This window comes from Panthera uncia, chromosome X (assembly GCF_023721935.1).
Source record: "Panthera uncia isolate 11264 chromosome X, Puncia_PCG_1.0, whole genome shotgun sequence".
NCBI classification, from domain to species: Eukaryota; Metazoa; Chordata; class Mammalia; order Carnivora; family Felidae; genus Panthera; species Panthera uncia.
The window spans coordinates 34,144,850-34,155,879 of record NC_064817.1 but is presented as its reverse complement, the minus strand read 5'-3'; positions in this window follow the sequence as shown (position 1 = coordinate 34,155,879).

Genomic DNA, 11,030 nt, shown 5'->3' with positions numbered 1-11,030 from the left:
AAATTTGGAAAGTTTTTTTTATGTATTAGACATATTAGTACTTTGTGGTGTATGTTGCAAGTATTTTCTCCTTGTTTATCATTTGTCTTTTGACTTTTTTATGGTGTTTTTGGCAGCATTGTTCATAATAGCCCCAAATTGTGAATGGATAGACACAATGTGGTATATCCATACAAGGGATATTATTCATCAGTAAAAAATAACAAACCGTGGACACATGCTATGACATAAATGAACCTCAAAAACATGCCCAGGGGCCCCTGGGTGGCTCAGTCAGTTAAGCATCTGACTCTTCTTCTTTTTTTTTTTTTTTGTTGAAGTGTTTATTTTATTTTTTTAATTTACATCCAAGTTAGCATATAGTGCAACAATGATTTCAGGAGTAGATTCCTTAATGCCCCTTCCCCAATTTAGCCCATCCCCCCTCCCACACCCCCTCCAGTAACCCTCTGTTCTCCATATTTATGAGTCTCTTATGTTTTGTTTCCCTCCCTGTTTTTATATTTTTTTTGCTTCCCTTCCCTTATGTTCACGTTTTGTATCTTAAAGTCTTCATATGAGTGAACTCATATGATACTTGTCTTTCTCTAATTTTGCTTAGCATAATACCCTCTAGTTCCATCCACATAGTTGCAAATGGCAAGATTTCATTCTTTTTGATTGCCAGGTAATGCTCCATTGTATATATATACCACATCTTCTTTATCCATTCATCCATCAGTGGACATTTGGGCTCTTTCCATACTTTGGCTATTGTTGATAGCGCTGCTATAAACATTGGGGTGCATGTGCCCCTTCAAAACAGCATACTTGTATCCCTTGGATAAATGTCTAGTAGTGCAATTGGTGGGTCGTAGGGTATTTCTATTTTTAGTTTTTTGGGAACCTCCATACTGTTTTCCAGAGTGGCTGCACCAGCTTGCATTGCCACCAACAGAGCAAAAGGGTTCCTCTTTCTCCACATCCTCACCAACATCTGCTGTTCCCTGAGTTGTTCATGTTAGCCATTCTGACAGGTGTGAGGTGGTATATCATTGTGGTTTTGATTTGTATTTCCCTGATGATGAGTGATGTTGAGCATTTTGTGATGTGTCACTTGGCCATCTGGATGTCTTCTTTGGAGAAGTGTCTATTCATGTCTTTTGCCCATTTCTTCACTGGATTATTTGTTTTTCTGGTGTTGAGTTTGATAAGTTCTTTATAGACTTTGGATACTAACCCTTTATCTGATACGTCATTTGCAAATATCTTCTCCGATTCCATCAGTTGCCTTTTAGTTTTGCTGATTGTTTCCTTCACTGTGCAGAAGCTTTTTATTTTGACAAGGTTCCAATAGTTCAGTTTTGCTTTTGTTTCTCTTGCCTCCAGAGATGTGTTGAGTAAGAAGTTGCTGTGGCCAACGTCAAGCATTTTGATGGCTTCCTGTCTTAAATTTAGGTCTTTCATCCATTTTGAGTTTATTTTTGTGTATGGTATAAGAAAGTGGTGCAGATTCATTTTTCTGCATGTCGTTGTCCAGTTTTCTCAGCACTACTTGCTGAAGAGACTGTCTTTATTCCATTGGATATTCTTCCCTGCTTTGTCAAAGATTAGTTGGCCATATGTTTGTGGGTCCAGTTCTGGGTTCTCTATTCTGTTCCATTGATCTGTCTGTTTTTGTGCCAGTACCATACTGTTTTGATGATTACAGCTTTGTAATACAGCTTGAGGTCCAGGATTGTGATGCCTCCTGCGTTAGTTTTCTTTTTCAAGATTGCTTTGGCTATTCGGGGTCTTTTCTGGTTCCATACAAATTTTAGGATTATTTGTTCTAGCTCTGTGAAGAATGCTGGTGTTATTTTGATAGGCATTGCATTGAATATGTAGATTGCTTTGGGTAGTATCAACAGTTTAACAATATTTGTTCTTCCTATCCAGGAGCATGGAATCATTTTCCATTTTTTTGTGTTGTCTTCAATTTCTTTCATAAGCTTTCTATAGTTTTCAGTATATAGGTTTTTCACCTCTTTGGTTACATTTATTCCTAGATATTTTATGGTTTTTGGTGCAATTGTAAATGGGATCGATTCCTTGATTTCTCTTTCTGTTGCTTCATTGTTAGTATATAGGCATGCAACCAATTTCTGTGCATTGGTTTTATATCCTGTAACTTTGCTTAATTCATGCATCAGTTCTAGCAGTTTTTTGGTAGAATCTTTTGGGTTTTCCATATAGAGTATCATGTCATCTGCAAAGAGTGAAAGTTTGACCTCCTCCTGGCCGATTTGGATGCGTTTTATTTCTTTGTGTTGTCTGATTGCTGAGGCAAAGACTTCCAATACTATGTTGAATAACAGTGGCGAGAGGGGACATCCCTGTCTCGTTCCTGACCTTAGGGGGAAAGCTCTCAGTTTTTCCCCATGGGGGATGATATTAGTGTTGGGTCTTTCGTATATGGCTTTTATGATCTCAAGGTGTGAGGTGTGATCCTTCTGTCCCTACTTTCTTGAGGGTTTTTTATCAAGAACGGATCTATATTATGTCAAATGCTTTCTCTGCATCTATTCAGAGGATCATGTGGTTCTTGTCCTTTCTTTTATTGATGTGATGAATCACATTGATTGTTTTGTGGATACTGAACCAGCCCTGCATCCCAGGTATAAATCCCACTTGGTCATGGTGAATATTTTTTTTAATGTATTGTTGGATCTGGTTGGCTAATATCTTGTTGAGGATTTTCGCATCCATCTTCATCAGGGAAATTGGTGTATAGTTCTCCTTTTTAGTGGGGTCTTTGTCTGGTTTTGGAATCAAGGTAATGCTGGCTTCATAGAAAGAGTTTGGAAGTTTTTCTTCCATTTCTATTTTTTGGAACAGCTTCAAGAGAATAGGTGGTAACTCTTCCTTAAATGTTTGGTAGAATTCCCCTGGAAAGCCATCTGGCCCTGGACTCTTGTTTCTTGGGAGATTTTTGATTGCCAGTTCGATTTCCTTACTGGTTATAGGTCTGTTCAAATTTTCTATTCCTTCCTGTTTCAGTTTTGGTATTTTATATTTTTCTAGGAATTTTTCCATTCCTTCCAGATTGCCCATTTTATTGGTGTATAATTGCACATAATATTCTCTTATTATTGTTTTTATTTCTGCTGTGTTTGTTGTGATTTCTCCTCTTTCATTCTTGATTTTATTTATTTGGATCCTTTTTTGATCAAACTGGCTAGTGGTTTATCAGTTTTGTTAATTCTTTCAGAGAACAAGCTTCTGGCTTCATTGATCTGTTCTACTGTTTTTTTTTTGTTTGTTTCAATAGCATTGATTTCTGCTCTAATCTTTATTATTTCCTGTCTTCTGCTGGTTTGGGATTTTATTTGCTGTTTTTTTTTTTTTTTTTTTTTTTTCCAGCTCTTTAAGGTGTAGGGTTAAGTTGCATATCTGAGACCTTTCTTCCTTCTTTAGGAAGGCCTGGATTGCTATATACTTCCCTCTTAGGACCGCCTTTTGCTGCGTCCCAGAGGTTTTGGGCTGTGGTGTTACCATTTTCACTGGCTTCCATGTACTTTTTAATTTCCTCTTTAACTTCGTGGCTAGTCCATTCATTATTTAGTAGGATGTTCTTTAGTCTCCAAGTATTTGTTACCTTTCCAAATTTTTTCTTGTGGTTGATTTCAAGTTTCATAGCATTGTGGTCTGAAAATATGCACAGTATGATCTCGATCTTTTTGTACTTGTTGAGGGCTGATTTGTGTCCCAGTTGTGATCTATTCTGGAGAACATTCCATGTGCCCTGGAGAAGAATGTATATTCCGCTGCTTTAGGATGAAATGTTCTGAATATATGTTAAGTCCATCTGGTCCAGTGTGTCATTCAAAGCCATTGTTTCCTTGTTGGTTTTCTGTTCAGATGATCTGTCCATTGCTGTAAGTGGGGTGTTGAAGTCCCCTACTATTATGGTATTATTATCAATGAGTTTCTTTACATTTGTGATTAATTGATTTGTATATTTGGGTGCTCCCACATTTGGAGCATAAATGTTTACAACTGTTAGGTCTTCTTGGTGGATAGACCCCTTAATTATGATATAATGCCCTTCTTCATCTCGTTAACAGTCTTTATTTTAAAGTCTAGATTGTCTGATATAGGTATGGCTACTCTGGCTTTCTTTTGTTGACCATTAGCATGATAGATGGTTTTCCATCCCCTTACTTTCAATCTGAAGGTGTCTTTAGGTCCAAAGTGGGTCTCTTGTAAACAGCATATAGATGGATCTTGTTTTCTTATCCATTCCGTTACCCTCTGTCTTTTGATTGGAGCATTTAGTCCATTGACGTTTAGAGTGAGTACTGAAAGATGTGAATTTATTGCTATTATGTTGCTTGTAGAGTTGGAGTTTCTCGTGGTGTTCTCTCATCCTTTCTAGTGTTTGGTGCTTTTCGTCTTTTTTTTCCCCCCCTCATCTTTTCTCCCCTCAGAGTCCCCCTTAAAATTTCTTGCAGGGCTGGTCTCGTGGTCATGAACTCCTTTAATTTTTGTTTGGGAAACTTTTCATCTCTCCTCCTATTTTGAATGACAGCCTTGCTGGATAAAGAATTCTTGGCTGCATATTTTTCTGATTCAGCACATTGAATATATCCTGCCACTCCTTTCTGGCCTGCCAAGTTTCTGTGGGTGGGTCTGCTGCAAACCTGATCTGCTTTCCCTTGTAGGTTAAGGATTTTTTTTTCCCTTGCTGCTTTCATGATTCTCTCCTTGCCTGAGTATATTGTGAATTTGACTATGATATGCCTTGTTGATGGTCAGTTTTTGTTGAATCTAATGGGGGTCCTCTGTGCTTCCTGGATTTTGATGTCTGTGTCTTTCCCCCGGTTAGGAAAGTTTTCCGCTATGATTTGCTCACATACACCCTTCTACCCCTTTTTTGTCTCTCTTCCTTTTCTGGGACCCCTATGATTCTGATGTTGTTCCTTTTTAATGAGTCACTGATTTCTCTAATTCTTAAATTTTGCTCTTTTGCCTTAGTCTCCCTCTTTTTTTCTGCTTCATTATTTTCCATAAGTTTGTCCTCTGTATCGCCGATTCACTGCTCTGCCTCATCCATCCTTGCCGCCATGGCATGCATTCCAGGTTGCAGCTCAGTTATAGCATTTTTTATTTCATCCTGACTAGCTTTTACTTCTTTTATCTCCACAGAAAGGGATTCTAATCTATTTTCGACCCCAGCTTGTATACTTATTATCATGATTCTAAATTCTGGTTCAGACATCTTGATTGTATCTGTGTTAAGTCCCTGGCTGTCATTTCTTCCTGCCCTTTCTTTTGGGGTGAATTCTTTCATTTCATCATTTTGAAGAAAGAAAAGGAATTGATAAGGCAAGAAATAAAAAAATTAAAAAATTAAAAACAACACACACACACAGAATCAAATAAATGATGCTAGATCCTAGATGTGTTTTGGTCTGGGTGTTGAAAGGGGCTTGATAGATTAGAGAAAAAAGGGCAAAAAAAAAAAAATTTGAAAATTTGAAAAAATGAATACAATGAAATAGAATAAAATGAAATGATTAAAGTAAAATAGAATTTGAAAAATTTACAAAAAAGTAAAAAATATAGTAGAAAAAAATTAAAAATATTTTAAATAAAAATTAAAAATAAATTTTTTCTTTCTGTATTCAAGAAAAAGAAGCGAAAATGAAAAAAAAAAAGAAAATTGAATAGATGGACCAATGAACGGACTAAAATACAATTGAAATTACATTGTTTTCCCCTAGAAGTCAGACTGTGAAGCACTTTATAGGCCGTAAAGTAAGCAGGCGGAGAGACTGGTGGTGTTCCTGAAGAGTGAGGTTGGCCCAGTTGGGTGGGGCTTAGTGTAACGGCTCCATTCTCCACTAGATGGCGCTGCTTAGCTTACTGGTGTGGATTGTTGTGGCACTTGTAGGTGTGTATGCGCACGCGTGGGAGGGGTGAAAATGGCATCACCCAGCTACCCAGTCTCTAGTATCAGAACTCTGTTCTCCCTGATCAACAGTTGTGCACCCGTTCTTTGTCTCCAGCTTCTGTCCATTCCCCGCTTTTACGCTGTCCGTGACCAAGTCGTCAGGTTGCCAGGCAGCACCACCCTCCTGAGTTTTCTCTCAGATGGGGCTGTGTTTCCCGACCCCTCACTTCTGAGGGACTGCGGTTTTGATCCATTCTGACCCTCTGCAGGAGGGTCTCACTGAGCAATGGCTGGGTATCGGCCTCACCCAGGAACGTTCACGGGATCGTGCTGCTGCTGATACCCAGAGACTGTGGCTGGGTGCCAGCCTGCCCCAGAAAAAGTTTGTGCGATCGTGCAGCAGGAGCATTTCAGAGATTATGGAAAATCACAACACACATCTGGCACCAGGCTTCACCTTAACGACCTTGTTCCAGTACCAGCAAATGTGGTTGTTCTCTGGGGTCTGCTTGGGTGGCTGCATAGTCTCTACCAAATGTCCTTCCAGCAGGGGAGCCGCCTCTCCCCATGTGGCCTGAGCACCCCCCAGACTTCACTCTGCTCCTGGGGTTTTGCCCTTCCCAGCAAAGCACAGCCAGGTATCGATCTGCGGAGTTTCAGACTCTGCACTCCCCCTGTTTATATAGTCTTAATGGAATTTAAACTCTCTCTTTTCTCCTTTCTCCCTTTTTTGTTCAATCCCTGCAGCTGTTTCCACTTTTCCACTTTCTCTCCAGCCGCTTTTTGGGTTGGGTGCTTTTCCCATACTCTCCCTGCCCCCCACCCCCCAATCTCCTTCCTCTCTCCGCAAAAACAGCTCCCTGCCCTCCGTGGCTTCTCTCTCCCCCAGTTCACCTCTCCACGCTGAGTACCTGCTGAGTTCTGTGGTTCAGGTTGTGCAGATTGTTGTGTTAATCCTCAAATCAGTATTCTAGGTGTGCAGGATGGTTTGGTGTTGATCTGGCTGTATTTCATGGACACGAGGTGCAAAAAAAACCTTCCATGCTGTTCTGCCACCTTGGCTTCTCCCGGAAAAAAAAAAGTGCCTGACACAATTTCCACTCAGGTCATGATCTCACGGTTCATGAGTTGGAGCCCTGCATTTTGGGATTCCCTCTTTCTGTCACTCCCTACCTCACACATGCATGCTTGTGCTCTCTAGATAAATAAATAAACATTTAAAAAAGCAACATTATGCCCAGTGGAAGAAGCCAGACACAAGAGACCACATATCATATGATGTCTTATATAAAATGTCCATAAAAGGCAAATCTGTAGAATGGAAAGTAGTTTAGTGGTTGTAGGGATGAGGGGGGCAGGGATAGGATTAACAGTAACTGTATATGAGGGATCTTATTGGGTTGATGAGAATGTTCTAAACTGATTTATAGTGATGTACAACTTGATAAATTTACAAAAGCATTAAATTATATACTTGAAATAGATATGTGGTATCTCATATATGCCTCAGTAAAATTTTTAAAATTCAAATTTTTAGATCTCCAAGTTTATCAACATTTTTTTTTATTGCATCTGGATTTTGATTCAATACCAACAGAAAAGTTGTTTCCTACACTTGAGCTATAAAATAATTAACCGTGTTTTCTTCTAGTACTTATGTGGTTTCTCTCTTTAAAATTTAGGTCTTTAAAAATAAATAAAAATTTTATTTTTTTCAATGTTTATTTTTTAGAGAGAGAAAGAGTGAGTTGGGGAGGGGCAGAGAGAGAGGGAGACACAGAATCTGAAGCAGGCTCCAGGTTCCTAGTTGTCAGCACAGGGCCCAACACAGGGCTCATACTCACAGTCTGCGAGATCATGACCTGAGCCGAAGTCGGACGCCTAACCAACTGAGCCACCTAGGTGGCCCTAAATAAAGTTTAGATCTTTAATCCATTTGGAGTTTATTCTTATATGTGCTAGGAGATATGGATGTAATTTCTTTTCTCAAATGGGTTGGGTTGCCCCAACACCTTTTATCAAAAAGTCTACCTTTGCCCAGTGATTTGAGATGCTACCTTTATCATATACTAAATTTCTATTTCTAGACTTTCTATTCTATTCCATTGGTTTGCCTGTTAATGGACTGGTACCATACTGTTTCTATGATAGAGGCTTCTGGTTTTAATATCTGGTAGCACTAGTTCAGCCTTATAACCCCTCTTTTTGGTGTTCTCTGTTTTCCATAAACTTTAGGATCTACTTGTCTAGTTCCATAAAAACATTTTTTTAAGTTTATTTATTTTGAGAAAGAGAGTGCGAGCAGAGGAGGGGCAGAGAGAGGGAGAGAAAATCCCATGGTTTGCAGGGCTTGAGCCCGTGAACTGTGAGATCGTGACCTGAGCCGAAACCGAGAGTTGGATGCTTAACCAACTGAACGACCCAGGCTCCCCCAAAACATTTTTATTTTCATTGGGATGGCATTAAATTAACTTGGAGAGAGCTGACATTTTTATGATCCTGTTATGGGTTGGATTTTGTCCACCAAAAAGATAGATGTTGAAGTTCTAACCCCTGGTACCACAGAAGTGACCTCATTTGGGAATAGGGTCATTGCAGATGTAATTAGTGAAGATGAGATCATACTGGAGTCGAGCGGGCCCTTCATCCAATATGACTGTTCTTATAAGGACATCTGCCTAGGGTGCCTGGCTGGCTCAGAAGGGCATGCCACCCTCGATATCAGGGTTGTGAGTTCAAGCCCCACGTTGGGTGTAGAGAGTGCTTAAAAATAAAACAAAACGCACCTGGCTTAGTCATTAAGCATTCGACTTCGGCTCAGGTCATGATTCTCAGATCCCATGTCATGTGAGTTCTAGCCCCACTTTGGGTGAAAACGTGAGCCCTGGGTGAGTCCCACTTCCCTTTCTCCTAATTCCTCATTTTGTTATGTATGTGTTTACATATTCCAACTGGTACCGCTTCTTTCCTTACTTGCGCCTCTCCCCACCCATCTTTCTCCCCGTCACATAAAGGTATGCTGGTGGTGGTGAACTTGAAAATTTAGTTCATAAATATGTGGTGCCAGAAAGTAAACAAGTGCCCAAAAAATGATGGGGACGTGTCAAAAGGACGTAAGAACCAACTCAAGGGTCTCCCAATGGCCAAATCTAGGACAACGGAACAAAATAAATAATAGTAACACAGAACCTAAAATATCCATGAGTTCGTGCTGGTATAAATAATGGAATAAATAAATGGGGAGAAGGGAAAGCGCTTCTTTATAGAATTCCAGTTAATAAGTAAGAAGGAACGATGAAGGGGCCCCTGGGTGGCTCAGTTGGCTGAGCATCCTATTTCAGATCAGGTCATGATCTTGCAGTTTGTGAGTTCAAGCTCCACATTGGGGTTCTCTATTGTCAGTGAGGAGCCCACTTCGGACCCTCTGTTCCCCCCTCTCTGTCCCTCTCCCGCTTGTACTCTCTGAAAAATAAACATTAAAAAAAAAAAAGGAATGATGGAAATAAAACATCATTTGGGGGCGCCTGGGTGGGTCAGTTGGTTGAGCATCTGACTCTTGATTTTGGCTCAGGTCATGATTCCAGGCTGGCCTGTGTCAGGCTCCATGCTGAACATGGAGCCTGCTTGAGATATTCTCTCTCTCTGCCCCTTTCCCCTGCTTGCATGCACTCACTAAAATAAAAATAATAAAAGCATTATTTGGTAAATACCACAGTAATAATTCTTTCAGGCAAGAATCAATGGATGCTAGAACGGGTGACAGTAAAATGAATAATGAGATATACACCTATTTTTTTTTTTTTTTTTTTTTAAGCTCAGGGCACTTGGGTGGCTTGGTCGGTTGAGTGTCCGACTTTGGCTCAGGTCATGATCTCGTGGTCCTTGAGTTCGAGCCCCGTGTTGGGTTTTGTGCTGCTAGCTTGGAGCCTGCTTTGGATTCTGTGTCTCCATCTCTGCCCCTGCCCTGCTTGCTCACTCTCTCTCTCAAAAATAAATGTTAAAAATAATTTTTTTAATCTCTGCACCCATCGTGGGACTTGAATGCACGACCCTGAGATCAAGAGTCACACGCTCCACCAAATGAGCCAGCCAGGTGCCTCTAAATAATAGTCTTAACGTGTCTAATTACAAAAGAAAAAATAAACAACTGTTTAGGGGAAAAAACTGGCAGATACCACCTTAAACAAACCTAATGTCACCAGAAATGAGACATTGACATCCATGCGCCTCCTGACAGGGACAGGCGGAGATGGACCCACCACTTCTGTGGTATTCTTTCTGAAAACATATAACCTGAATTTCATCATGAGCAAATATCAAACTCAAGCTGAGGGACATTCTATAAAATAACTGTCCATTACACTTCAAAAACAAACTGTTCCAGATTAACGGAGCCTATGCAAACAGGAGAGCTAAATGCATTGTGTGCTCCTGAATTGGATTCTGAGCCAATAGAAGGCTCTTAGTAGGACAGTTGGTGTAATTTAACCAAACCACTGTTACCATTGTTTGCAACCAAGAAACTGGCGAGGACACATCAAAGGTACAACCATAGGCCCAAGCAGAGTTCCTGGGATTTAGCACTGTTATTTTAGAAAGCATTCACAACCCTTAGAACATGATAGTGTACTGAATGCTCATTCCCACAAACTTGGAGTATTACCATCCCCATGATGTAGATTTAAAACTAATTCAGAGATTGAGGGATTTGCCCAAGATCGTTCAGCAATTAAATGGTGACATGGCAAACTGAATTCATCTGTAGGACCCTTGATGCATTTTAATCACAGTACTTCTTACTAACGGCCTTCTCCAACAACTCTGTTGTTCCAAGAAACCATTGCATAGTCATTCCATCACAAAAAGGCTAGAAACTTTGCCTGAGCCTAAGGTTAGAAGGCCTGCTCACTGACCCCAGTTCCTATGTCCTTTGCAAATTGTTGGTTTGATCATCCATTAAAAAGTAAGTTCATGGCTTCTCCATTATTTGGTATCAATGAAAATGTATTCAGATTACCATTACTTCCAAACAGCATAGCGAAAGAAAATAAAAATCAGTTCTATATCATTCCTAATAGAATTAGGCCTTAAGCAGTACCTAACACATGTAGAATCT